This window comes from Schistocerca cancellata, chromosome 11 (genome assembly GCF_023864275.1).
Source record: "Schistocerca cancellata isolate TAMUIC-IGC-003103 chromosome 11, iqSchCanc2.1, whole genome shotgun sequence".
Lineage (NCBI taxonomy): Eukaryota > Metazoa > Arthropoda > Insecta > Orthoptera > Acrididae > Schistocerca > Schistocerca cancellata.
In genome coordinates, this window is record NC_064636.1 from 49,540,051 (window position 1) to 49,563,214 (window position 23,164).

Sequence of the window (23,164 nt, forward strand, 5' to 3'; positions counted from 1 at the left end):
CTGTAAGATTAAAACTGTGTGCCGGACCGAGTCTCGAACACGGCACCTTTCGAGTCTCGGTCCGGCACACAGTTTTAATCTGCGAGGGAGTTTCATTTACGAGGTGCATTCAAGTTCTAAGGCCTCCGATTTTTTTTCTCTGGACTGGAAAGAGGTAGAAACATGCGCATTGTTTTAAAATGAGGCCGCGTTCATTGTCAATACGTCCCAGAGATGGCAGCACCGTACGACACACGGAATTTTACTGCCAGCGGCGAGAATGAGAACTGTTTTAAATACTTAAAATGGCGACGTTTTCCTTACTTGAACAGCGTGGAATCATTCGTTTTCTGAATTTGCGTGGTGTGAAACCAATTGAAATTCATCGACAGCTGAAGGAGACATGTGGTGACGGAATTATGGATGTGTCGAAAGTGCGTTTGTGGGTGTGACAGTTTAATGAAGGCAGAACATCGTGTGACAACAAACCGAAACAACCTCGGGCTCGCACAAGCCGGTCTGACGACACGATCGAGAAAGTGGAGAGAATTGTTTTGGGGGATCGCCGAATGACTGTCGAACAGATCGCCACCAGAGTTGGCATTTCTGTGGGTTCTGTGCACACTATCCTACATGACGACCTGAAAATGCGAAAAGTGTCATCCAGGTGGTTGCCACGAATGCTGACGGACGACCACACGGCTGCCCGTGTGGCACGTTGCGAGCAATGTTGACGCGCAACGACAGCACAAATGGGACTTTCTTTTCGTCGGTTGTGGCAATGGATGAGACGTGGATGCCATTTTTCAATCCAGAAACAAAGCGCCAGTCAGCTCAATGGAAGCACACAGATTCACCGCCACCAAAAAATTTCGGGTAACCGCCAGTGCTGAAAAAATGATGGTGTCCATGTTCTGGGACAGCGAGGGCGTAATCCTTACCCACTGCGTTCCAAAGGGCACTACGGTAACAGGTGCATCCTACCAAAATGTTTTGAAGAACAAATTCCTTCCTGCACTGCAACAAAAACGTCCGGGAAGGGCTGCGCGTGTGCTGTTTCACCGAGACAACGCACCCGCACATCGAGCTAACGTTACGCAACAGTTTCTTCGTGATAACAACTTTGAAGTGATTCCTCATGGTCCCTATTCACCTGACCTGGCTCCTAGTGACTTTTGGCTTTTTCCAACAATGAAAGACACTCTCCGTGGCCGCACATTCACCAGCCGTGCTGCTATTGCCTCAGCGATTTTCCAGTGGTCAAAACAGACTCCTTACGCCGCTGCCATGGAATCATGGCGTCAGCGTTGTGAAAAATGTGTACGTCTGCAGGGCGATTACGTCGAGAAGTAACGCCAGTTTCATCGATTTCGAGTGAGTACTTAATTATAAAAAAAAAAAAGTCGGGAGGCCTTAGAACTTGAATGCACTTCGTAAATCTTGATAACCTGTTATTGAAGCAGCAGTAACCGATCTAACAATTGCGCGAGGCGCTTGTCTTATGTAGGTGTCGCCGACCGCTGCCGCGTATTCTGTCTGTTTATATGTCTCTGTTTTCTTTGGTGCTTCTGTGTAAATCCCGGTGAAGAGCGTGGCAGAGGGTGCTTTTTTCAGTAGGTTATCGGACGCTGGAAGTTGCTTGGGAGAAGGTACCTTTCTTTTCGCCCTCCAGGTCGCTGTTAAGTGCGTGGCAAGGAGTGCTTCAGAGAACTGTGCGACGGGCGGCCGGGCGACCTCCAGGAGGCGCGGGCGGCCGCTGACCCTGGCTGCCCGGCGCTCCGGCCAGTCCTGCCCCGGTCTCGCCATACCGGGAGGACCGGCTTCGAGACCCGCCTGTCCCCGGCGACGCTCTGCCGCCGCCACACTCCTCTGGACTTCGCGTCCGCTAATACGGCCATACATCAGCATCTGCTATTATACTGAGAAAGGCAGATTATTGTGTGTGATTGAGGGTATTTTGTGTGCGATTCTTTTCTCCCTATCCTTTTCTGGAGACTAGAAATCTACTCTGTAGGAATCAGCATGGGTTTCGAAAACACGGTTGTGTGAAACCCAGCTCGCGCTATTCGTCCACGAGACTCAGAGGGCCATAGACACGGGTTCACAGGTAGATGCCGTGTTTCTTGACTTCCGCAAAGCGTTCGATACAGTTCCCCACAGTCGTTTAATTAACAAAGTAAGAGCATATGGACTGTCAGATCAATTATGTGACTGGATTGAAGAGTTCCTAGATAACATAACACAGCATGTCATTCTCAATGGAGAGAAGTCTTCCGAAGTAGGAGTGATTTCAGGTGTGGCGCATGGGAGTGTCGTAGGACCGTTGCTATTCACATTATACATAAATCACCTTGTGGATGACATCGGAAGTTCACTGAGGCTTTTTGCGGATGATGCTGTGGTATATCGAGGGGTTGTAACAATGGAAAATTGTACTGAAATGCAGGAGGATGTGCAGCGAATTGACGCATGGTGCAGGGAATGGCAATTGAATCTCAATGTAGACAAGTGTAATGTGCTGCGAATACATAGAAAGATAGATCCCTTATCATTTAGCTACAAAATAGCAGGTCAGCAACTGGAAGCAGTTAATTCCATAAATTATCTGGGAGTAGGCATTAGGAGTGATTTAAAATGGAATGATCATATAAAGTTGATCGTCGGTAAAGCAGATGCCAGACTGAGATTCATTGGAAGAATCCTAAGGAAATGCAATCCGAAAACAAAGGAAGTAGGTTACAGTACGCTTGTTCGCCCACTGCTTGAATACTGCTCAGCAGTGTGGGATCCGTACCAGATAGGATCGATAGAAGAGATAGAGAAGATCCAACGGAGAGCAGCGCGCTTCGTTACAGGGTCATTTAGTAATCGCGAAAGCGTTACGGAGATGATAGATAAACTCCAGTGGAAGACTCTGCAGGATAGACGCTCAGTAGCTCGATACGGGCTGTTGTTAAAGTTTCGAGAACATACCTTCGCCGAAGAGTCGAGCAGTATATTGCTCCCTCCTACGTATATCTCGCGAAGAGACCATGAGGATAAAATCAGAGAGATTAGAGCCCAGACAGAAGCATACCGACAATCCTCCTTTCCACGAACAGTACGAGACTGGAATAGCAGTGAGAACCGATAGAGGTACTCAGGGTATCCTCCGCCACACACCGTCAGGTGGCTTGTGGAGTATGGATGTAGATGTAGATGTAGATCCTGTTCCAGTCGCGAACAGTTCGCGGGAACGACGATTCCTGGTAAGTCTCCACGTGGGCTCGAATATCTCTAATTTTATCTTCACGGACTTTTCACAAGATATCTGCATGGGCTCAAATATCTCTAATTTTATGTTCACAGAATTCTCGCGATATATCCGCGTGAGTTCGAGTATTTCTAATTTTTCACGGACTTTTCGTGTGATATCAGCATGGGCTCGAATATCTCCAGTTTTATCTTCACGGACTTATCGCGAGATATCTGCATGGCTTCGAATATCTTTAATACTATCTTCACGGACTTTTCGCGAGATACCCGCATGGGCTCGAATAACTCAAATTTTATCCTCACGTACATTTCGCGGGATATCAGTGTGGGTTCGAATATCTCTAAGTTTACTTTTATGGGCTTTTCGCGATACGTCCGTAGGAGGAAGCAGTATACTTAAGGCTTTCGGGACTTTAGCTGTAGGCCGTTGACTGATACGGAACACTTCTCTTGCACCGTCTGCCATTGGAGTGGGTTGCGCATGTCCGTGAGCTTCCGCGCTTACGAAACGAACCTGGAATGAAACGCGCTGCTCTTCTTTGGATGCTCTCTGTTTTCTCTACCAGTCCTATCTGGTATGGTGATCGGAGTGACGAGCAAAATTCAAGCACTTGTAGTGTGAGATTCTCATGTTTTCTGCTGTTGTGTAAATAATTTTATGCTGTTTACTGTACTGGGGAAAAGATGATTTTGCGAATATAATGAATAGTGGTAAGATCCTTGAATCCGTGTTTAGTTTTATCTGCGGCTGACTTGCTTGTCAGTCAGTGTTTCGCAGCGCTGGGGCATTCTCATTTGAGGCACAGTAGCGTGCAGTTGAGTTTTTCAGAAAAAGAAATCTGTTTTCTGTGAATCTGGGAAAAACTGATATACTATTAAGGAGATGAAAAGTCATTTCTAATACTTTCTCATTCAGTATAGTGATGGAGAAGATTTTGAAGGAATTTTAAAGGTAACGGAGGCATGGTTGTCAAAACTATGAATTCTACGAAATTTTTTGGCAGTCAGATAACTGACAACTTTCATGATTAGTGTTAATTAGATCTCTTTGTTTTCCATTATGTCACAAATTATGCCATCGGTTGTGATTTTAATAATTGCCATAATGAAAGAATTTTGTAATTGTTTAACTCTTCTCACATTGAGTAGTATTTTCCTCAATAATCAGAGTTTGATTTCTCAAGAGTGATTTTCTTCAGAGTAAGATCCACTTCCATGATCCATAGTAAGGTTGTGAAGATCCTGTCGTATGTGCATTGCACCTTACGCTACGCGAAGTCACAGATTGTTTCTGAGAAACAAAAGGAAAGAAATTAGTAGTGAGTAGTTTATTTCCTTTAATTGCTGCATCATTGACAAATTTCTGTACTATTTTAAAGCCAATACGTCCAAGTGGTGGTGGTGGGGGGGAGGCAGTACCGCTTCTTCCCCCTCCCCCCCTCCCCCCCTCCCCGGCCCCCGTCGCGGACGCTTATACACTCCTGGAAATGGAAAAAAGAACACATTGACACCGGTGTGTCAGACCCACCATACTTGCTCCGGACACTACGAGAGGGCTGTACAAGCAATGATCACACGCACGGCACAGCGGACACACCAGGAACCGCGGTGTTGGCCGTCGAATGGCGCTAGCTGCGCAGCATTTGTGCACCGCCGCCGTCAGTGTCAGCCAGTTTGCCGTGGCATACGGAGCTCCATCGCAGTCTTTAACACTGGTAGCATGCCGCGACAGCGTGGACGTGAACCGTATGTGCAGTTGACGGACTTTGAGCGAGGGCGTATAGTGGGCATGCGGGAGGCCGGGTGGACGTACCGCCGAATTGCTCAACACGTGGGGCGTGAGGTCTCCACAGTAAATCGATGTTGTCGCCAGTGGTCGGCGGAAGGTGCACGTGCCCGTCGACCTGGGACCGGACCGCAGCGACGCACGGATGCACGCCAAGACCGTAGGATCCTACGCAGTGCCGTAGGGGACCGCACCGCCACTTCCCAGCAAATTAGGGACACTGTTGCTCCTGGGGTATCGGCGAGGGCCATTCGCAACCGTCTCCATGAAGCTGGACTACGGTCCCGCACACCGTTAGGCCGTCTTCCGCTCACGCCCCAACATCGTGCAGCCCGCCTCCAGTGGTGTCGCGACAGGCGTGAATGGAGGGACGAATGGAGACGTGTCGTCTTCAGCGATGAGAGTCGCTTCTGCCTCGGTGCCAATGATGGTCGTATGCGTGTTTGGCGCCGTGCATGTGAGCGCCACAATCAGGACTGCATACGACCGAGGCACACAGGGCCAACACCCGGCATCATGGTGTGGGGAGCGATCTCCTACACTGGCCGTACACCACTGGTGATCGTCGAGGGGACACTGAATAGTGCACGGTACATCCAAACCGTCATCGAACCCATCGTTCTACCATTCCTAGACCGGCAAGGGAACTTGCTGTTCCAACAGGACAATGCACGTCCGCATGTATCCCGTGCCACCCAACGTGCTCTAGAAGGTGAAAGTCAACTACCCTGGCCAGCAAGATCTCCGGATCTGTCCCCCATTGAGCATGTTTGGGACTGGACGAAGCGTCGTCTCACGCGGTCTGCACGTCCAGCACGAACGCTGGTCCAACTGAGGCGCCAGGTGGAAATGGCATGGCAAGCCGTTCCACAGGACTACATCCAGCATCTCTACAATCGTCTCCATGGGAGAATAGCAGCCTGCATTGCTGCGAAAGGTGGATATACACTGTACTAGTGCCGACATTGTGCATGCTCTGTTGCCTGTGTCTATGTGCCTGTGGTCCTGTCAGTGTGATCATGTGATGTATCTGACCCCAGGAATGTGTCAATAAAGTTTCCCCTTCCTGGGACAATGAATTCACGGTGTTCTTATTTCAATTTCCAGGAGTGTATATGGGCTGTGTCGTTATGCGGTAGGGTCCGAAAGATAAACTCGCGGTAGAAGCGTGCGACACGGGCGCCCCAGGCGGCCGTAGCCGGAATCACAGAGGGCAAGCCGCGTTCTTCGCGGGGCGTCGGCTCTCACACACACACACACACACACACACACACACACAGACGTGTGAGGAATGCAGGTGTCGCAAGCAGCAGAGCCGCCGCTGGGACATTTGGTCGGTTTCTCCCGCTACTGAGAAACTGTGGAACAAAAGCCGGAGAAGCAGAGACAAGTGGTGGTGGTGGTAATGGTGAAGGGGAAGAGTTGGGGGGGGGGAGGGGAGCGAGAACAAGTGACGGAGAAAACAACGCCGCGTCGTCGGGGGAGGGGAGGGGCGGAAGAACGATCTCTGGACGGAGTAGCAGCGAGCGAAAGCGCCTTCTAAGGTCATCGCCTCAAAGCAGGGGCGCAGGAATACCACAGCAGCTGCGAGAACTGTCATACGAAACTTAAATACCAAACGACTAGCTATATGTTCACTGCAGCAGCACAGTCACGTAATGTCACTAATCCAAAAAAAAAAAGTTTCATTAAAACAGTCTCGACCGGAAAAAAAAATTTATTTTGTTGCAACCGGTTTCGGTCAGTTTCTGATTATCTTCAGAATCTCAGAATCTCATACCACGATGGTCAGAAACTGGCCACAACCGGTTACCACAAAGCAAACATGTTTTGACTGTGTTCATTTTTAAAGTACTTTTTTGCCAGCCGCTGTTATCCGCGATAAAAGTTCTCAAAAATTACTAATTTTTTTTTTCTTTTTATTGGCACAGAAGTACGACTTTCGGACTTCCGTCCATGATTTGGTGCCCTGTTCTATGCGAGCCTATCACGAATAAGATGGATGTTAACTGACAAAACTGTCGCGGCTTTCGCGGTCACTTGTTGACGAAATGCCTGATAGTTTTTGTCGAGCTTCGGCAGCACCAGTGACTGGCATCGTCAGAGGTTCATCGTCCATTGCTGGTGACGGATTGTATTGCACTGCACGACCATTTGTTGCACACAGACGAGCCAAGACATTATGGTTACTCATACTTCCTGGCAGATTAAAACTATGTACCCGACTGACACTCGAACTCGGGACCTTTAGCGGGCAAGAGCTCAGTTTGGTAGAGCACTTACCTGCGAAAGGCAAAGGTCCCGAGTTCGAGTCTCGGTCTGGCACACAGTTTTAACCTGCCAGGAAGTTTCATACCAGTGCACACTCCTCTGCAGAGTGAAAATTTCGTTTTGGAAACATCCCCAGGCTGTGGCTAAGGCCGGTATTACACTATCAAATTCGTTTGTCAAAGATTTGATCAAAGATGTGATCAAGTATTCGTCAAATATATTTGACAAAGATCTTTGACGTGGGGCTAAAAAGGGTACTACACTGTCATCATATTTTTCGTCAAAGTTCAAGATGTCTGACAACAACAACTGTTATTAACCACAGAAGTTTTATGTACCACAATTGCACTGTGTGCACGTGCGGAAGTGAATCGGGTCAAAAAAAGGAAACGTACCTGGGTGAAACCGTGGGTTTTACGACGACACGATGAAAGCATTCAACAAAACTTGTTACGTGACCTTATAGCGGAGGAAGTCAAGTCGTACATCAATTACTTACGAATGGATGAGCATACATTTCAGTATGTGCTCAGTGAAGTGTTTCCTCATATCACAAAGCACAAAACTCACTTGGGCAACGGCCTTGTCGCAGTGGATGCACCGGTTCCCGTAAGATTACCGAAGTTAAGCGCTGTTGGGCGTGGCCGGCACTTGGATGGGTGACCATCCAGCCACCATGCGCTGTTGCCATTTTTCGGGGTGCACTCAGCCTCGTGATGCCGATTGAGGAGCTACTCGACCGAATTGGAAGCGGCTTCGGTCAAGAATACCATCATAACAGCCGGGAGAGCAGTGTGCTGACCCCACTCCCCTCCTATCCGCATCCTCCTCTGAGGATGACACGGCGGTCGGATGGTCCCGGTAGGCCACTCGTGGCCTGAAGACGGAGTACAATACTCACTTAACAACTGCTATATCTGCACAAGACAGGCTCACTGTAAAACTCAGATTCCTTGCTACAGGAGAAAGAGAGTTAGGTTAGGTTAGGTCAGGTCTCCAATCTTCTTAATCTATTTTCGTATTCAGGGTGCCTCACGTTGTAAAGCGCCTCATCTACTTCATACACCTCTATTAATTTTGTAGTTGTCGGTACACACCAATTGTATTTACCGGCCATGTTTATAAACTCACTACAGATGACAGAACGCTGCAACGATGCTAGCGCTCCACATGGCAACATGTTACATTGCAGTGAACAGAAGACAATCGACTACTTTGATCAAATCTACAGCGAGGCCCTAGATTTGATCAAATTTATTTGACGACAGACGAGATTTGAGAAAGCGCCCTGTTACACCATCAAATTTCTTTGACAGGGATATTTGACAAAGATATTGGACAAAGAAATTTGATAGTGTAATACCGGCCTAAGCCATATCTCCGCAATATCCTTTCTTCCAGGAGTGCTAGTTCTACAAGGTTCGCAGGAGAGCTTCTGTGAAGTTTGGAAGGTAGGAGAAGATGTACTGGCAGAATTAATGCTGGAGGACGGGTCGTGAGTCTCGCCTGAGTAGCTCAGTTTGGTAGAGCAGTTGCCTGCAAAAGGCAAAAGTCCCGATTTCGAGTCTCGGTCTGGCAAACACTTTTGATCTGCCAGGAAGTTTCATATCAGTGCACACTCTGCCGCAGAATGAAAATCTCATTCTGGATTATGGCTACTGTTCACCGTGGAACTGGAGGCGTTGTGGTAATTTGACGCATTAGGGAAAGTGTATAAGAGAAGTGACGGTCAGCATTTGACAATGCGTGAGGAGTACTCAGTCGAAAGCTCATGTATTTTGAACCACTTGTCTCATATGGATGGTCGAGAGAATGTTATTATTTTTTTATCTTTATGTATTTTATGCTTCACGAAATCGTCGTAGCGCATGTTGCTTTGTTAAAAAATTTGCATTAAAACTAGAACACAAGCCCTCCACATGGCAGGCGGGCATTCTACCACAGAGCGACTCTGCCTGTTGAAAAATTAACCTTACAATGGCCCACTGGAGACGCTTGGAACATTCCGAAGTTGATTTTCTCGAGCTTTCATGAGAGTTGCTTTGAGCTGCTTTGGTCGAACGATAGTTGAATGCTGAAAAATATCCCTGGTCCCGTATCTACATCTACATCCATACTACGCAAGCCACCTGACGGTGTGTGGCGGAGGGTACCTTGAGTACCTCTATCGGTTCTCCCTTCTATCGCAGTCTCGTATTGTTCCTGGAAAAAAAGATTGTGGGGGCTCTAATCTCTCTGATTTTATCCTCATGGTCTCTTCGCGAGATATACGTAGGAGGGAGCAATATACTGCTTGACCCCTCGGTGAAGGTATGTTCTAGAAACTTCAAAAAAAGCCCGTACCGAGCTACTCTTGCAGAGTCTTCCACTGGAGTTTATCTATCATCTAAAAAATTGTTCAAATGGCTCTGAGCACTATGGGACTTAACTGCTGAGGTCATCAGTCCCCTAAAACTTAGAACTACTTAAACCTAACTAACCTAAGGACATCACACACATTCATGCCCGAGGCAGGATTCGAACCTGCGACCGTAGCGGTCGCGCGGTTCCAGACTGAAGCGCCTAGAAACGCTCGGCCACTCCGGACAGCATCTGTCATCCTCGTAACGCTTTGGCGGTTACTAAATGATCCTGTAACGAAGCGCGCTGCTCTCCGTTGGATCTTCTCTATCTCTTCTATCAGCCCTATCTGGTACGGATCCCACACTGGTGAGCAGTATTGAAGCAGTGGGTGAACAACTGTACTGTAACCTACTACCTTTGTTTTCGGACTGTATTTCCTTAGGATTCTTCCAATGAATCTCAGTGTGGAATCTGCTTTACCGACGATTAATTTTATATCGTCATTCCATTTTAAATCACTCATAATGCCTGCTGCCAGATAATTTATGGAATTAACTGCTTTCAGTTGCTGTCCTGCTATATTGTAGCTAAATGATAAAGGATCTTTCTGTATATTCGCAGCACATTACACTTGTCTACATTGAGATTCAATTGCCATTCCCTGCACCATGCGTCAATTCGCTGCAGATCCTCCTGCATTTCAGTACAATTTTCCATTGTTACAACCCCTCGACATACTACAGCATTATCCGCAAAAAGCCTCAGTGAACTTCCGACGTTATCCACAAGGTCATTTATGTATATTGTGAATAGCAACGGTCTTACGACACTCCCCTGCGGCACAGCTGAAATCACTCTTACTTCGGAAGACTTCTCTCCGTTGAGAATCACATGCTGCATTCTGTTATCTAGGAACTCTTCAGCCCAATCACACAATTGGTCTGATAGTCCCGTAGTGAAAAGTAAAGCGTCTGACAAAAGAAACACCGCCATTATTCACTTCCATACGGACGGCCCTAAGACAAGAACGCCGTACAAAAAATGGTTCAAATGGCTCTGAGCACTATGGGACTTAACTTCTGAGGTCATCAGTGCCCTAGAACTTAGAACTACTAAAAACTAACTAAGCTAAGGACATCGGACACACCCATGCCCGAGGCAGGATTCGAACCTGCAACCGCAGCTGTCGCGCGGTTGCGGACTGTAGCGCCTAGAACCGCTCGGCCACTCCGGCCGGAACGCCGTACAGATCTCCCGCATCCCAGCCGCCGTGTCAGGGAGAGAGGCGCCAGCCCCCCTCCGCCACGCACCTCCGGCCAGCCGGCCACTTTCCCTGTCACTTGACCCGCTGACCTTCCCCTCCCCTCCCCTCCCCTCCCCTCGCCCACGCTTGCGTGTCGTCTCCAGCCAGGCGACATCCTCCCCTGCGATCGGCCGGTCTCTCCTTTCTATTTTCGGCGTTCGTCGTCATCAGCTCGCCATCCGTGCCCGTAGTCCCGTGCTTTTCCTTCCGCCGGCAGACAACGCCTCCTCCCCCACATCACCCTGCCGTGTGCGGGCGGCCTTGACTCGCGCCGCAACGCCGCTACGGCGCAAGTAGCTTGCGAGCTGAACCAGCAGGCATTCCAACGACAACAAACCCACTCGCTCTTTTGCTCCCGCGACGCCCACAAGGCCGTGGACCGAGGCAGTCGGATCGACCAAGTATTTTTCGACATCCCAACACTATTTTACTCGGTAGGACGCCAACCATTGCTAACGAAAGTGAGATCCTGTGGCAGTACCAAGGGGCATTTGTGACAGGATTCAGTATTTCTTAAAAGGGAGGGCGCAAAATGTTGCCTTGGATGGAGTGTGCAAGGAAACTGACCAATGATATTCAATTCATCCCGTCGATTTGCAGTAGGGTTTTAGAACATATACTGTGTTCGAACGTTATGAAGTACCTCGAAGAAAACGATTTATTGACATATAGTCGGCAGGGATTCAGAAAATATCGTTCTTGTGAAACACAACTAGCTCTTTATACTCATATATTCTCCACCCTTGTTGGGCAACACCGGCAGCCCCTCGACGATACATCGCCAACTACCTGCGACACTAACAATACTGACCGGCCATATAGCAATATTGCCCTCTATTGTACAGGTAATGTAGCAATATTGATCTCAATGCTATTACGGCCACATATTGTCTATCCTTACGGACAACACCGGCAGCTCCTCAGCGATACATCGCCAGCTACCTGCGACACTAACAATACTGACCGGCCATATGGCAATATTGCCCTCTATTGTACTGGTAATGTAGCAACATTGATCTCAATGCTATTACGGCCACAGATTGTCCATCCTTACGCACAACGCTGGCAGCCCCTCGACGATACATCGCCAACTACCTGCGACACTAACAATACTGACCGGCCATATAGCAATATATTGCCCTCCGTTGCTCTCGAATTGTAGCAACATTCACGGCGGTGCCATTACGGCTATATATCGTCCATTCTCGGCGATATGTCGCTAACTGACTCCAACACCAGCAATATTGCCCGGCAATTAAAGCAATAAACACCGCAATTGCGCTCGTATTGCAGCAATATTGACGGCTGTGCTATTACGACCACATATTGTCCACCCTAGTTGGACAACACAGGCAGTCCCTGGACGATACGTGCCAACTACCTGCAGCACCAGCTATATCCTGGCCATAAAGCAATATTGCACGCTATTGCTCTCGTATAGCAGCAACATTGACGGCTCAGCTATTAAGGCCACGTATTCTTCACCCTCGGCAACATGTCGCCAACTACCTCCAACACCAGCTATACAGCAATATTGCCGTCGTGCTCGCATTGCAGCAATATTGACGACTGTGCTATTACAGCCATATATTGTCCATCCTTACGGACAACACCGGCAGCTCCTCAGCGATACATCGCCAGCTACCTGCGACACTAACAATATTGACCGGCCATATGGCAATATTGCCCTCTATTGTACTGGTAATGTAGCAACATTGATCTCAATGCTATTACGGCCACATATTGTCCATCCTTGTTGGACAACACAGGCAGCCTATAGGCGACACGTCGGCAACTGCCTGCAGCACCATCAATATTTACCGGCCATAAAGCAATATTGCACGCTATTGCTCAAGTACTGCAGCAGCATTGACGGCTCAGCTATTATGGCCACATATTCTCCACCCTCGGCGACATGTCGCCATCTACCTCCAACACCAGCTATACAGCAATATTGCCCTCTGTCGTGCTCGCATTGCAGCAATATTGACTGCTGTGCTATTGTGGCCACAAATTGTCCACCCTAGATTGACAACACAGGCAGCGCCTGGACGATACGTGCCAACTACCTGCAGCACCAGCTATATCCCGGCCATCAAGCAGTATTACACGCTACTGCTCTCGTATAGCAGCAACATTTATGACTGTTCTATTATGGCCACATATTGTCCACCCTCGGCCATAGGCCGCCAACTACCTGCAACAACCGCAGTACTGCCCTGCATTACGGCATCATTGCCCGCTTCTGCGCTCGTATTGCAACCATATTGATGGCAGTGCTATAACGGCCATATATTCTCCGTATTCGAGCAACACTGACGGCAATGTTATTGCGGCCACATATTGTTGGACAACACATGCAGCCCCTGGACGATACGCCGCCAACTACCTGCAGTGCCAGCAATATTGCGTGGCCATAAAGCAACAATGCACGATATTGCTCTCGTATAGCAGCAACATTGACGGCAGTGCTATTACAGCCGTGCTATTATTGACGTCGGTTTGCAATAGGGTTTTGGAGCATATACTGTATTCAAACATTATGAATCACCTCGAAGGGAACGATCTATTGATACGTAATCAGCATGGTTTCAGAAAACATCGTTCTTGTGCAACGCAACTAGCTCTTTATTCGCACGAAATAATGGCCGCTATCGACAGGGGATCTCAAGTTGATTCCGTATTTCTAGATTTCCGGAAAGCTTTTGACACCGTTCCTCACAAGCTACTTCTAATCAAGCTGCGGTCCTATGGGGTATCGTCTCAGTTGTGCGGCTGGATTCGTGATTTCCTGTCAGGAAGGTCGCAGTTCGTAGTAATGGACGGCAAATCATCGAGTAAAACTGAAGTGATATCAGGTGTTCCCCAGGGAAGCGTCCTGGGACCTCTGCTGTTCCTGGTCTATATAAATGACCTGGATGACAATCTGAGCAGTTCTATTAGGTTGTTCGCAGATGATGCTGTAGTTTACCGTCTAGTAAGGTCATCCGAAGACCAGTATCAGTTGCAAAGCGATTTAGAAAAGATTGCTGTATGGTGTGGCAGGTGGCAGTTGACGCTAAATAACGAAAAGTGTGAGGTGATCCACACGAGTTCCAAAAGAAATCCGTTGTAATTCGATTACTCGATAAATAGAACAATTCTCAAGGCTGTCAATTCAACTAAGTACCTGGCTGTTAAAATTACCAACAACGTCAGTTGGAAAGACCACATAGATAATATTGTGGGGAAGGCGAGCCACAGGTTGCGTTTCATTGGCAGGACACTTAGAAGATGCAACAAGTCCACTAAAGAGACAGCTTACACTACACTCGTTAATCCTCTGTTAGAATATTGCTGCTCGGTGTGGGATCCTTACCAGGTGAGATTGACGGAGAACATCGAAAGGGTGCAAAAAAGGGCAGCTCGTTTTGTATTATCACGTAAAAGGGGAGAGAGTGTGGCAGATATGATACGCGAGTCGGGATGGAAGTCATTAAAGCAAAGACGTTTTTCGTCGCGGCGAGATCTATTTACGAAATTTCAGTCACAAACTTTCTCTTCCGAATGCGAAAATATTTTGTCGAGCCCAACCTACATAGGTAGGAATGATCATCAAAATAAAATAAGAGAAATCAGAGCGCGAACAGAAAGGTTTAGGTGTTCGTTTTTCCCGCGCGCTGTTCGGGAGTGGAATGGTAGAGAGATAGTATGATTGTGGTTCGATGAACCCTCGGCCAAGCAGTTGAATGTGAATTGCAGAGTAATCGTGTAGATATAGATGTAGATGTAGACAGCCACATACTGTCCACTAGACTTGGCCACGGTTTCTATGTTTCGATACAGTGTATCGATACCTGGAACTGTTACAGTGTTTCGGAACGGCTATGGTTCACTGTTTCAAAACAGTGGTGTTTCATTCCGCCCCTGTCTCGGATCTCGAGCCAGACACAGAAACTGTATCGTTGTTTCAAAATAAGGCTGTTTCAGTCCACCTGCGCTTGGAACGGACTAATTGTATCGAAATAGTGATGTTTCATTCCGCTCTGTGTCGGACGAGATTCGGGCTCGGCACAGGTACTGAAACACAACATACCACTTCATGAAACACTTTCAAGAGTGTCAAAATCTTTTTGACAAGCAATAGCATGATGCTTAAGATATCCGAAAATAAAGCTTCGTTTCTAGGTGACTGTCATATTCCGAAATGGCGTAACATCTGCTTTATAAACACTAACCAAGCAATAAAACAACGCATACTATTCACATTCAAAATAATAAATATGTGAAAATCATTTAGTTAAATTACACTTTTTTTATAACATACGCTTCTCTGTTCATGTACAGTAATCATATTAAGAAACGCAAGTAAGACTACAACATTTTAAATAAAAAAAGGCGTAGAGTGACAGTTATTAGACATGTATATAAATTTGATGTAGGTATAATTGCAAGCAATCTGTTTGACATATCACTGATAGTGTAATGGTGAACGGGAAGCATCGTAAATTCATAGTAACGGTTCGAAACACCTTGAAACACAATTTTTTTTCTGTTATATTTTGTTATTTATTCGAATTATTTGGCATTATTTGTGAGTCTATAGTCACTGTGCCTATTATCCACAATGATTCCCTTTGTGTGCATGGAAATTAGCAGGATGGGTATATTAGCCATACTAATGGAATGTGGGAATCCCAGTAGCATATCCGTTGTTTCTGCAGTTTGCTCCCACCTCCAGTTCCGTTCGTGGTGGTTCTTCTGTCTTCAGCTAAGGCTTTCCTCAGCCAATTGAAAAGTATGAAAGTCACATGACACAAAAGCAGCGCATTTGCTGCAGGAAATACGAAACTGCCAAGACGCCTAAGTGATAGTTTCATACTTTCTGCGATATGATTAGCGCTCTCGCACCTCATTTGTGTTTATGCGGACATACTTATACAGTAGACATTCAAGATGATAAAATGTGTAGGTTTATTAGATTACAAAACACAAACTGTTTCACTGTTTCGAAACACCGTATCGAAACATTACATTGTACTGTTTCATTTGTTTCGAAACATTTACGTGTTTCAGTTTGCCCTTCTCTACTGTCCACACTTGTTGGACAACACATGTAGCCCCTCGGCAATACGTCGACAACGATCTGTAACCTCAGCAATATTGCCCAGCCATACAAAACATTGCCGTCTGTTGCTCAAGTATCGCAGTAACATTGACGGCATCGCTATACGACTACATGGCTACATATCGGCGTGTTATATGGACCGTGGAATCACACAGTAAGCTGGGAAGCCTTGTTCTCTCCGCCATTTGACCGTACGCTGGCAGGAGAAGTCGGCCTTGTTAGCAACACGTGTTCGGCGCGCACGCGCCAGAGCGCTACGCACCTCGCCGCTGCACGCACAGTCCCCTCCCACCAGCCACGGACGCAGCAGGCGGTATTTCGAGCAATACAACAGGGAGCCCACCACACTAGAGATGGGCAAACTGAAACACGTAACTGTTTCGAAACAAATGAAACAGTACAATGTAATGTTTCGGTACGCTGTTTCGAAACAGTCAAACAGTTTGTGTTTTGAAACTTCCTGGCAGATTAAAACTGTGTGCCCGACCGAGACTCGAACTCGGGACCTTTGTCTTTCGCGGGCAAGTGCTGTACCAACTGAGCTACCGAAGCACGACTCACGCCCAGTACTCAGAGCTTTACTTCTGCCAGTATCTCGTCTCCTACCTTCCAAACTTTACAGAAGCTCTCCTGCGAAATTTGCAGAACTAGCACTCCTGAAAGAAAGGATATAGCGGAGACATGGCTTAGCCACAGCCCGGGGGATGTTTCCAGAATGAGATTTTCACTCTGCAGCGGAGTGTGCGCTGATTTGAAACTTCCCGGCAGATTAAGCTGTGAGCACTGGGCGTGAGTCGTGCTTCGGTAGCTCAGTTGGTAGAGCACTTGCCCGCAAAAGGCAAAGGTCCCGAGTTCGAGTCTCGGTCGGGCACACAGTTTTAATCTGCCAGGAAGTTTCAAATCAGCGCACACTCCGCTGCAGAGTGAAAATCTCATTCTAGTTTGTGTTTTGTAATCTAATAAACCTACACATTTTATCATCTTGACTGTCTACTGTATAAGTATGTCCACATAAACACAAATGAGTTGCGGGAGCGCTAATCATATCGCAGAAAGTATGAAATTATCACTTAGGCGTCTTGGCAGTTGTGTATTTCTGCAGCAAATGCGCTGCTTTCGTGTCGTGTGACTTTCATACTTTTCAATTGGCTGAGGACAGCCATAGCTGAAGACAGAAGAACCACCGCGAACGGAACTGGAGGTGGGAGCAAACTGCAGAAACAACGGATATGCTACTGGGATTCCCACATTCCATTAGTATGGCTAATATACCCATCCTGCTAATTTCCACGCACACAAAGGGAATCATTGTGGATAATAGGCACAGTGACTATAGACTCACAAATAACGCCAAATAATTCGAATAAATAACAAAATATAACAGAAAGAAATTTTGTCTTTCAAGGTGTTTCGAACCGTTACTATAAATTCACCATGCTTCCTAGTCCTTCCTGTTCACCATTACACTATCAGTGATATGTCAAACAGATTGCTTGCAATTATACCTACATCAAATTTATATACATGTCTAATAACTGTCACTCTACGCCTTTTTTTATTCAAAATGTTGTAGGCTTACTTACGTTTCTTAATATGATTACTGTAAGTGAACAGAGAAGCGTATGTTATCAAAAAGTGTAATTTAACTGAATGATTTTCACATATTTATTATTTTGAATGTGAATAGTATGCGTTGTTTTATTGCTTGGTTAGTGTTTATAAAGCAGATGTTACGCCATTTCGGAATATGACAGTCACCTAGAAACGAAGCTTTATTTTCGGATATCTTAAGCTTCATGCTATTGCTTGTCAAAAAGATTTCGACACTCTTGAAAGTGTTTCACGAAGTGGTATGTTAAATGTGTTTCAGTACCTGTGCCGAGCCCGAATCTCGTCCGACACAGAGCGGAATGAAACATCACTATTTCGATACAATTAGTCCGTTCCAAGCGCAGGTGGACTGAAACAGCCTTACTTTGAAACAATGATACAGTTTCTGTGTCTGGCTCGAGACCGAATCTGGTCCGGTTATCCCAGACAGGGGTGGAATGAAACACCACTGTTTGGAAACAGTGAACCGCAGCCGTTCAGAAACACTGAAACAGTTCCACGTATCGATACACTGTATCGATACATAGAAACAGCGGCCAAGTCTACTGCCAACTACATCCAGCGGGGCCTGAAGGACGCGAATCATTCCTCGTCCAGCACAGACCACACACATACCAGGCTGCCGTATATTCTTAAGTTCCTGACTTATGTGTACAATACACACTACAAGTTAGCTTCTGAGCAGAAACGTTTAACGTCTTTGGCAAAACCACAGTGTCAACAGATCTCCTAGACAGTTACTTTCTCTCGGCGGAGGTTCGAGTCCTCCCTCGGGCATGGGTGTGTGTGTTTGTCCTTAGGACAATTTAGGTTAAGTAGTGTGTAAGCTTAAGGACTGATGACCTTAGCAGTTAAGTCCCACAAGATTTCACACACCTTTGAACATTTGAACTGTCACCTTCTTATACAAGTGTTTCTCAAATTGTTCAAATGGCTCTGAACACTATGGGATTTAACTGCTGAGGTCATCAGTCCCCTAGAACTTACAACTACTTAAACCTAACTAACCTAAGGATATCACACACATCCATGCCCGAGTCAGGATTCGAACCTGCGACCGTAGCGGCCGCACGGCTCCAGACTGTAGCGCCTAGAACCGCTCGGCCACTCCGGCCTGCAAGTGTTTCTCAAAAAACAGTATTAGCGTTAAAATTAGGACAGGCATTAATGACTTTTTTTAAAACATTAAATGTTGTTACTTCGGTGCCTAATTATGGAACATATTTTTTCTGTTTGGGTTGTTAACACTACATGTAATTTAACTAGAGAATGAAACTTGGCCGGCCAGAGTGGCCGAGTGGTTCTAGGCGCTTCAGTCTGGGACCGCGCGACCGCCACGGTCGCAGGTTCGAATCCTGCCTCGGGCATGGATGTGTGTGATGTCCCTACGTTAGTTAGGTTTCAGTAGTTCTAGGGGACTGATGACCTCAGATGTTAAGTCCCATAGTGCTCAGAGCCATTTGAACCATTTTGAATAAAATTTGGTACCTAGGTGACAACATTACATTTAAAGATAGATTTATTAAAGCTGTGACTTTTCCAGTGCTGTTCAATAAGTTTAACTCCGCAAAAATATAACTGGAATTTTCGCACTAACACAAAACCGAGTCAGTTGTGTTTTCAAAATTTTATTAATGACGCAATTTAATTGCCATTTATTTAAATAAATGCTCACTCCAGCAAGTTTGACGAACTGTGGAAGGTTTTCAGAATTCTCTGTGGAAGGTTTTCTAGAGAGATATAAATTTCAGAAAGGGTAAGTAGTTTTTGCGATATGAAATTTCGTAAATTGTGTGTTTCATGAACTGCAGTGTAGGTTCCATGCTGTGGTAACTTTGAAGGTTATTTACGAGTTGTGGTCGTTAACACACTATATTAAGAAATGTAGCGCATTAAGTGGCCTCTCTATTTATTAGTACTGGTATCATCTGTGGCCCAAATTTGTTCACTTGTATTTACTGAAATAATTCTCTGACATCTCTTTAATTGTTCGACCATTTGGAGAGAATCCTTGATGCAGTGCATTGAAAAATAATTTTTTATATTAATGGTTCCAAATGGTTCAAATGGCTCTGAGCAATATGGGACGCAACTTCTGAGGTCATCAGTCCCCTAGGAACTACTTAAAGCTAACTAACCTAAGGACATCACACACATCCATGCCCGAGGCAGGATTGGAACCTGCGACCGTATCGGTCGAGCGGTTCCAGACTGTAGAGCCTAGAACCACTCGGCCACCCCGGCTGGCTGTATTAATGGTGGCAAATTAACTTTTCCCTTGTGACAACACGACGTGAATGCCACTCTACCACGTAGAGGAACCTCAAATGCGAAATGTTTATCACTGAAAAATGTGCACTTCATCAAACCTCAGTCGTTGATACTTTCACAGCAAAAACGTTGTCCGGGAGGATATTTAGACTGTAGAACTTTGTAAATGTAGTTTTGTGAGCACTTCCAGAAGCGTTCAAACTAGAGATGGGCAAAACAGTTCTTTTCAGAGATCGGATCAGAACTGTTCACTCCCTGAAATGGACTAGCTCTTTTTCATGACTCACCACTCATTCACAATAGAAAATAAATGGAAGGCACATTGCCCTTTAAACTTGGTTTATTCCAGTACTATACCTGTATTTTGATCTTATTTGATCCTATTTTGAAGTAACACAGATAATGAGTAAGAATTTTGTATTGTTTATTGAAATTTCCACGATATGACAAAGTTTTTGATTATTGATTTATTTTGCACTATCGTGGTTTTTTGGGTGATCGGAAAATGTTGTAACTTGAGATTTACATTAACAATATATTTGGCTATAATGTAATAAAATTTAATTAACCTCTTACAAATACATCACAAGCCATATATTTTTAAAGTGAACGTTTCCTTCCGAAGACGCCTAAAATCGCAAAATCCGTACCAGAATAAGGAAAAAAAATTGACTGTAAGACTTAAGTGCTGCATATAGCCATATGCAGAATAAAACAAGGAAAATATTGGTGTATCACATTTTGCAATACGTTTATCGGTTCGCTCATAATTAAAGCGTAAATTCGAGTGTCCATAATAAAAATCCTATAGTAAGAGGAGTTGTCAGGAACCTAATCTGATCAGTTTAAACAAATAAAAATAAAATAAAAACAAATGATGTATACATAACATAATAATGTAATATACATAGCGGTATTACTACGAGGAACACCCGCATCTCGTGGTCGTGCGGTAGCGTTCTCGCTTTCCACGCCCGGGTTCCCGGGTTCGATTCCCGACGGGGTCAGGGATTTTCTCTGCCTCGTGATGGCTGGGTGTTGTGTGCTGTCCTTAGGTTAGTTAGGTTTAAGTAGTTCTAAGTTCTAGGGGACTGATGACCATCGATGTTAAGTCCCATAGTGCTTAGAGCCATTTGAACCATTCTTTTTACTATGAGGAACAATATCCAGTAGAGACGAACTCCGATGCAGAGGCGCTGAGTCAAGCAGGTCGAGCTGCGAGCTGTATTACTGTGTGAGCTAAGACCGCAGATACCGGAGTGACACCTGAGTCGCTTTGCTCAACGCTCTGGCTAGAGTCGAGAACGGTGGGGTGAGCGTTGAGCGGGCGAGTTCCGAGGGTGGGGGGAGCGGTGAACGGCCACCACTCACCCGCTCCGAGACAAATCGTCCGTTCCCTTGCGAGCAGGTTGTTGCAAGTAGTTCTTACGTTCTCCGCTAGGAGGCTCTCTGTCCTGTTGCTCGCGTCAACTGCCCAGAGGGCAGGACGTGCGACTGAAACGATCGCCGACGGAGTGCGATGCTAAGTTAAGCTGCGCCAGACACTGCAAGCGGCAGACGACGCACAGAGACGGCACGGCATATGTGAAACACAAAATCCAATGGGGCACTGCACAATGCAGGCAGCCAAGGTAGAAGCAGGGCAGAGGCCGGCGCTGGCTGTGTTGTGTTGCGTGCACTCTGCTCTGACCAGCAGAGTCGCTGCTGATATGCTCCGTCTCTCTCTCTCTCTCTCTCTCTCTCTCTCTCTCTGCGGTAGGAAACGTTTGGAGCTACCGTTCTTTTTTTCTGAATCACTGATTGTTCACTCCTTTGAAAGATTCAACTCTATGTATCAGTTCAGGGGCGGATCCCCCATCTCTAGTTCAAACCACGCTAAAGACCTCTAGAGTTCCCTGTGTTTTAAGTTTTCCTTCCAAGAGACTACCTTTCACATTCATTGTCTGTTTCTTCTCCGCGAGTACAGGCAGAGTGGCCGATGGGTCGCAGGCGACGTGTAAGCGCGTTGCGCCGCCACCCCACAGCGCGTCACAGGTGCCTCCCATGGTGTCAGACGCAGCTGTTTCGGGTCCCAGCTGAGCCGGTGTGCAGTCTTGCCGAGTTCCCCAGCTGTGCCGGCCCCGCCGCAGCAGCTGGACTGGAATGTAACGGGGCGACCGCGCCGCGGCCTTGCAGCTAAATGTCGGCCCGCTATACGCCACGGCCCAGCGGCCGGTGCTGGCCGCTAGCGCCGGCGTTTCTCCACCAAGAGTCCCAGTAGGCCCTGCCGCGCTTATACACTACTGGCCATTGAAGTTGCTACACCACGAAGATGACGTGCTGCAGACGCGAAATTTAACCGACAGGGAGACGATGCTGTGATATGCAATTGATTACCTTTTCAGAGCATTCACACAACGCTGGCGCCGGTGGCGACACCTACAACGAGCTGACATGAGGAAGGTTTCCAACCGATTTCTCATACACAAACAGCAGTCGACCGGCGTTGCCTGGTGAAACGTTGTTGTAATGCCTCGTGTAAGGAGGAGAAATGCGTACCATCACGTTTCCGACTTTGATAAAGGTCGGATTGTAGCCTATCGCGATTGCGGTTTACCGTATCGCGACATTGCTACTCGCGTTGGTTGAGATCGAATGACTGTTAGCAGAATATGGAATCGGTGGATTCAGGAGGGTAATACGGAACGCCGTGCTGGATCCCAACGGCCTCGTATCACTAGCAGTCGGGATGACAGGCATCTTATCTGCACGGCTGTAACGGATCGTGCAGCCACGTCTCGATCCCTGAGTCAACAGATGGGGACGTTTGCAAGACGACAACCATCTGCACGAACAGTTCGACGACGTTTGCAGCAGTACGGATTATTAGCTCGGAGACCGTAGCTGTGGTTACCCTTGACGCTGCATCACAGACAGGAGTGCCTGCGATGGTGTACTCGACGACGAACCTGGGTGCACGAATGCCCAAACGTCGTTTTTTCGGATCAGTCCAGGTTCTGTTTACAGCATCGTGATGGTCGCATCCGTGTTTGGTGACATCGCAGTGAACGCACATTAGAAACGTGTATTCATCATCGCCATACTGGCGTATCACCCGGCGTGATGATATGGGGTGCCATTGGTTACACGTCTCGGTCACCTCTTGTTAGCATTGACGGCACTTTGAACAGTGGACGTTACATTTCAGATGTGTTACGACCCGTGGCTCTACCCTTCATTCGATCCCTGCGAATCCCTA

General features: G+C 46.7%; 1 protein-coding gene and 1 non-coding gene across 2 annotated transcripts in view; one reads left to right on the plus strand and one right to left on the minus strand.

The window, feature by feature from the left end:
- LOC126108950 (mucin-5AC-like) overlaps positions 1–23,164 on the minus strand; it is a 329,782-nt gene that overhangs the window by 225,260 nt on the left and 81,358 nt on the right. The window lies entirely within an intron of this gene.
- On the plus strand, positions 16,842–16,916 carry Trnal-caa (transfer RNA leucine (anticodon CAA)). Its single transcript has one exon. It is a non-coding gene; the product is annotated as a tRNA-Leu (tRNA).